Here is a 6,595-nt window from a genome sequence, read left to right as displayed (position 1 = left end):
CTACCCACAGCGGTAGCGTAAGGAGAACTGACATGAAAAATTGTTATGGAAGGGAGTATAAACAAAACAACAGGTAATTAGGCAATAAACAATTGGGTGGAAGACGACTGGTGGTTAAGAGAAGGTACAGTTAGCTTAATCTTTATTGATTCAAGGGTGGTTAGTTCGTCTATATGTCGGGTTTTTCCTATTATATTAAAATGACTGGTATCTATGTGTGTTTTGCAACTTTTACTGTGATTTCTTATGTTAGATTGTTCTGGATTGGATAGTCGACAACCCGTTCTATAGCTAATTCCCTGATGAGAGGAAATTCGGACTTTTAGCAGCCTCCTGGTGCAACCGATGTAAGTGCCAAGATCACATCTGGGACAATTATACTTATAAACGACACCGGAGGCAAACAGGGGGCTGATCTTATCCTTGACTTGGAAGAGTGAGCCGATAGTTCGGGGGTTTATTGGAATTAGTTTTAAATTAAGGGCAGGCAATTGCTCACTGAATAGGTTAATGCATTTTTTCCTAAATTTATTATTATGGAGAAAGGGAAATCTAGCAAACATACGGAGCTTGGGGACATTGTGGACTATTGGGGTTGGATTGAATTTCAGATTAAGTAGCTTATTAAGGGATCTATGAAAAATTGCTGGAGGGAAATAATTATCCTTAAAGTAATCAGCAAGGAAAGTCACTTCAGTATGAAAGGTAGACCAGCTTGATGTCAGATTATGTCCCCAAGCTCCGTATGTTTGCTAGATTTCCCTTTCTCCATAATAATAAATTTAGGAAAAAATGCATTAACCTATTCAGTGAGCAATTGCCTGCCCTTAATTTAAAACTAATTCCAATAAACCCCCGAACTATCGGCTCACTCTTCCAAGTCAAGGATAAGATCAGCCCGTGTTTGCCTCCGGTGTCGTTTATAAGTATAATTGTCCCAGATGTGATCTTGGCACTTACATCGGTTGCACCAGGAGGCTGCTAAAAGTCCGAATTTCCTCTCATCAGGGAATTAGCTATAGAACGGGTTGTCGACTATCCAATCCAGAACAATCTAACATAAGAAATCACAGTAAAAGTTGCAAAACACACATAGATACCAGTCATTTTAATATAATAGGAAAAACCCGACATATAGACGAACTAACCACCCTTGAATCAATAATGATTAAGCTAACTGTACCTTCTCTTAACCACCAGTCGTCTTCCACCCAATTGTTTATTGCCTAATTACCTGTTGTTTTGTTTATACTCCCTTCCATAACAATTTTTCATGTCAGTTCTCCTTACGCTACCGCTGTGGGTAGGTGTCTTGTTCGTTTTATTATTATTGTTATTATTATTATTATTATTATTACTATTATTATTATTATTATTATCATTATTATTATATATTTTTCTATTATTATTATTATTATTATTATAATTATTATTGAATTAATTTGTTTCTCTATATTCGCTCCAAGCCCTTTCACTGTTATTCTGTGTTTCTGTTTTTACTCTGTTTTTATTCTTAATTTATTAAAAAGCTTTTTAATTTTGGTGTTGGTAAACGTTGTGTGTATCTCTTTACTTATACACAATTAACTTGTAATCGTTTCAGCCTGGAAAATGTATCAAGCTGATACGAAACGTCGGCGCAAATAAATGAATGGGAAAAAAAACAGAACGCGTCTCCTTACTCCAATATGTTTATGCTTGAGTAATTGCTCCTGTCTCCATACTACTTATATATATATATATATATATATATATATATATATATATATATATATATATATATATATATATATATATATATATAAAGAGGATAACCCAAAACTTTAAGCATAAGTATGATAGTAAACAGAACTTGTTTATCTGAAAGAAAAAACTTTAAATGCCACTCTTTTTAAGATACCGAGGTATCAAGTCATAAAAGTCTGTATTACAAATCAATCACATTAGCGTTAGAAACGCTCGGCACACATGTCTGTACTTATGCTAGGTTCACCTTTGAAAAACGAACAGTCTATGTGGGCACTCGGTGCCCTCATTTAGTTTGTAGTACAGTATGTACCTACACACTCACCCTGGACTTAATCGTCCCAATTAAGACCACTGTTCCTCGCAGAGTTAACCAGTAGGGTTAACTACACGACCCACTGCTACCACAGATCTCTTTAGTTCCTCTACTTGCTTCGCATAGTGGCGAAAGAACACTCTGGAAGACTTCCAGCCCGTGTATGAACGGAGATGTTCAAAATCCATAAAATTAAAGAAATTTAGGGATGAGGCAACTTTCCTCGGATCGTGACCTGCGGGTGTACTGTCAGGATCCGCTCTGCGAATAAAATATGTGATTTTCGCTCTGAGTTGATTCAGAGATAAATTTGACCCTGATGTTTCTCCCCTGAATAGTTGACCACCCTTGAAGTCTGAATTTCTAGAAAGATGGACCTTTAGGCATTCTACTGGACATAGAGATGCATCTTCTTTCAGAGGGCAGATTCTCCAGGGACCCGACCTGTTGGTGGGTAACTCATTCTTGGCGAGAAACGTAGGATCCGGAAACAGGTTCAGTTCCCCCCCATCCAGGAACTGAACACGACCTGCCTCTCTCGAGAGGGCTACGATCTCACTAACCCTGGCCCCAGACGCGAGTGCAAATAGGAAAATAACTTTTTGTGTCAAATCCTTTAACGCACATTCTTCATTGCTCAACAGGGACGCGAAATGAAGAACTTTGTCTAAAGACCATGAGATGGGCTTTGGAGGTGCTGAAGGTCTGAGCCTAGCACAGGCTTTTGGAACTTTATTAAAGATCTCGTTACCTAGGTCGATCTGGAAGGCAAATAAAATGGGTCTCATCAAAGCAGATTTACACACTGAAATCGTGTTAGCTGCCAACCCTTGACCATGGAGGTGGATGAAGAAAGATAAGCAGAAGTCTGTTGAGATCTCCTGCGGATTCTTTGCCTTTACAAAGGCCGCCCATTTTCTCCAAGATGACTCATATTGCCTTCTAGTCAATTTGCACTTATATTCCTCTAGGAAGTCTATGCTGGCTTTCGAAATCCCGAAACGCTTTCTCACCGCAAGGGAGAGAAAATCATGAGCTGCAGGGTCCGGGTTTTCTGTAATGAAGCGCAGACAGTCGACTTCTGGACTCGCTGGGTCAGAACCGGATGTGGTAGCGGCACAAACTTCAGCTGTAGTTCCAACGCCAAGGGGAACCACATGCTGTTCGGCCACTTGTGGGCCACTATTGCCGCTACCCCCTTGAAGGATCTCAGTTTGTTGAGGACCCTCAACAGAAGGTTTTGAGGGGGGAACAGATAAATCCTGGACCATCTGTTCCAGTCGAGGGACATCGCGTCCACTGCTTCCGCTAAGGGGTCCTCGTACGGGGACACGTACAGGGGCAACTTCTTGTTGTCTTTCGTCGCAAAGAGGTCTATCTGCAGTTCTGGGACTTGATTCAGAATGAAGGAGAATGATCCTGCGTCTAAGGACCATTCCGACTCTATCGGTGTGAACCTGGATAGAGCATCCGCTGTCACGTTGCGGACTCCTTGAAGGTGAACTGCCGACAGGTACCACTTCTTCTTTTCTGCCAATCGGAAAATGGCCAACATCACCTGGTTGAGAGGTGGTGACCTCGACCCTTGTCGATTCAAGCATCTCACAACCACCTCGCTGTCCATCACCAATCTTATGTGGATCGAGTGACGCGGGGAGACTTTCTTTAAGGTAAGGAGCACTGCCATAGCTTCTAGAAAGTTTATGTGAAAGGTCCTGAATAGCTTGGACCAAGTCCCCTGGACTTTTTTCCGATGAGAGTGACCTCCCCATCCCTCCTTTGAGGCGTCTGAGTGAATCGTCATCGACGGGGGAGGTGGCTGAAGAAGAACCGACTTCTCTAGATGTCTGGCTTGTGACCAAGGCCTGAGAAGAGTACGTACCCGAGGCGGCACTGGTCTTCTCAGATCTCTTCACGCGTTTCATGCATACCTTCTCCAAACTCCGGTTGCATCCTTTAGCTGTGCTCTTAGCACTGGGTCTGTCACCGAAGCAAACTGGAGAGAGCCTAGTACCCTCTCCTGTTCGCGTCTTGATATCCTTTCGGAATCTAGAAGTCTCTTGACAGAGCCCGCTATCTCCTTCCTTTTCTTCGCCGGGATGGAGAAACAGTGTGACAAAAGGTCCCAGTGGATTCCCAGCCACTGGAACTTTCGGGATGGAGAAAGTCGAGACTTTTTTCTGTTGATCTTGAAGCCTAGGTACTCTAGGAACTGGATCACTTGACTGGAAGCTTGCAAGCATTCGGTCTCGGATGCTGCCCACACCAGCCAGTCGTCCAGGTAGGCTACTACCTGAATTCCCTTTAGGCGTAATTGTTTGAGAGCTGCGCTCGCAAGCTTTGTGAAAATCCTTGGGGCTATGTTTAGCCCGAATGGCATGGCTCTGAAGGCGTATAGTCTCCGTTGTAGCCTGAACCCTAGGTAGGGGGAGAGTCGACGGCTGATTGGAATGTGCCAATAGGCGTCTGACAAGTCTATAGAGACTGAATATGCCCTCTTGGGCAGTAAGGTCCTTATGTGTTGCAGTGTTAGCATTTTGAATTTGCAATTCACTATGAACTTGTTGAGTGGCGACAAGTCCAGAATGACTCTGAGCTTTTCCGAGTCTTTCTTGGGAACACAAAACAGCCTCCCTTGGAATTTGATGGACTTCACCTTTCGGATCACCTTTTTCTCCAACAGTTCTTGAACGTACTCCTCCAGAACGGGGGTGGAGTGTTGGAAAAACCGAAGGCACGGGGGTGGAGTGCTGTACCAGCTCCAGCCCAGTCCATTCTTGAGTAGGCTTTGGGCCCAGGGATCGAAGGTCCATCGATCCCAAAATTTCATCAGTCTCCCTCCTACCGGTATCATTTCACTTGGACTGCCGTCCTGAGGTCTTGCCTCCCTGACCACGACCACCTCTGAATCCCCTTCCCCTTGAGGGGCGCCTAGACGAGCCTCTGGCTGCTCCTCTAGGCCTTGCTCGAAAGGAAGAAGACTGTCCTTCGAACGTTGGGGTGAATGCCGTGGACTGACCTGGCACAGCCTGGGGTATCCACTGAAAAGTGATCGGGGTTTGTGCCACCATCTGGGGCACTGGAGGCAATGGCAATTGCAGTTGCTGTTGCTGTCTAGAGGGCTTGGCTGGCCGAGACGGTAGCCTAGTCCTCATATTCTTCCTCTTTGGTTGAGGACCCTCATCCGGGGAAGACTTTCTTTTGATAGCCAGGCCCCACTTCTGGAGAAGGTTTCTATTCTCCACGGTGGCCTTATCAACAACTTCTTTGACCACATCGGTAGGGAAAAGGTCTTTTCCCCAAATGTTGGAGGAGATTAACTTCCTTGGCTCGTGCCTCACCGTAGCCCCAGTGAACACGAACTCCCTACAAGCTCTCCTTGCCTTGACGAAGCCATAAAGGTCCTTCGTCACTGTGGCTAGGTGAGTCTTAGCCACCACCATGAACATTTCATGGACCTTGGGGTCACTTGCCATCGTCTCAAGAGTAGTCTGAAGAGACATTGAGGCAGCCAGTCTTTCTTTTGTCTCGAACTCTCTTCGTAAAAGAAAGTCGGACAGCTTGGGGAGGTCCTCGCCGAATTGCCGTCCGGCAATATCAGCCTCCAACTTTCCCACTGAGAACGTCAGATGGACATCCTTCCAGTCTTTGTGGTCCATAGGCAGGGCCAGCGACAAGGGTTTACACTCCTCCAGGGAGGGGCAAGGCTTGCCGGCCTCGACTGCCTTTAGGACAGCCGCAAACCCTTTCTGTAAAAAGGGGAAGGCTCTAGCAGGAGAGGACACAAAGGAAGGGAGCTTCTTGCTCAATGCAGCTACCTTCGAGTTAGAGAAGCCCCTCTCCTTCATCGAGGATGAAAGTAGGGCTTGAGCCTTAGCGTGGTCCATGATTATGACCTCCTTCGGCTCTGTCTCCTCCCTTGAAGCTGGTTCTTTTCTCAGCCGGACATAGCAGTCCGGATATGATGCCTTGCTGGGCTAGAACTCCACCTCCACTAGGGGAACTGAACCCAGCTTATCCGAGATGACGATCTTTCCAGTCGTCATCGGCATGTGCTCAGCATACCTCCATGGGTTAGCATCTGAGCATAAGGGAAGGTCTTTCACATTGAGCCTTTTCCGGGGCCCATGTGATTCTGCCAGGGACTGCATCCGCAGTTCCATAGCAGCCGCCTTCTCCTGTTTCTCCTTCTGCATTTGTTGGATCATTCCAACAATCGAAGAGAGGGCCTGTCCCAGCTCTACTGGGAGACCGGCCGATGTTGAGGGAATAGGCTCCGGAATCTGAACCGGAGTAGCCGACACCTCGTCGACCTCATCCTCTACGACGTCCAGGGCTTGAACTTCATCCTGACCTTCTGCCAGGAGGTCTTCTTCCAAACGCTCGTCCACGTCAGACATCCTGTCATCTAACTGGATGTCTTGCATCGCGACCGCGACTTCAACGTCCACCTGGACCTGATCTTGGGGGATCTCTTGAGGCTGGGGAATCACTGCATCAGCTGATGCCTTGGGAAAAAGATACGCCCTCATC

This window comes from Palaemon carinicauda, chromosome 36 (genome assembly GCF_036898095.1).
Source record: "Palaemon carinicauda isolate YSFRI2023 chromosome 36, ASM3689809v2, whole genome shotgun sequence".
NCBI classification, from domain to species: Eukaryota; Metazoa; Arthropoda; class Malacostraca; order Decapoda; family Palaemonidae; genus Palaemon; species Palaemon carinicauda.
This window is presented reverse-complemented; position numbering follows the sequence as displayed.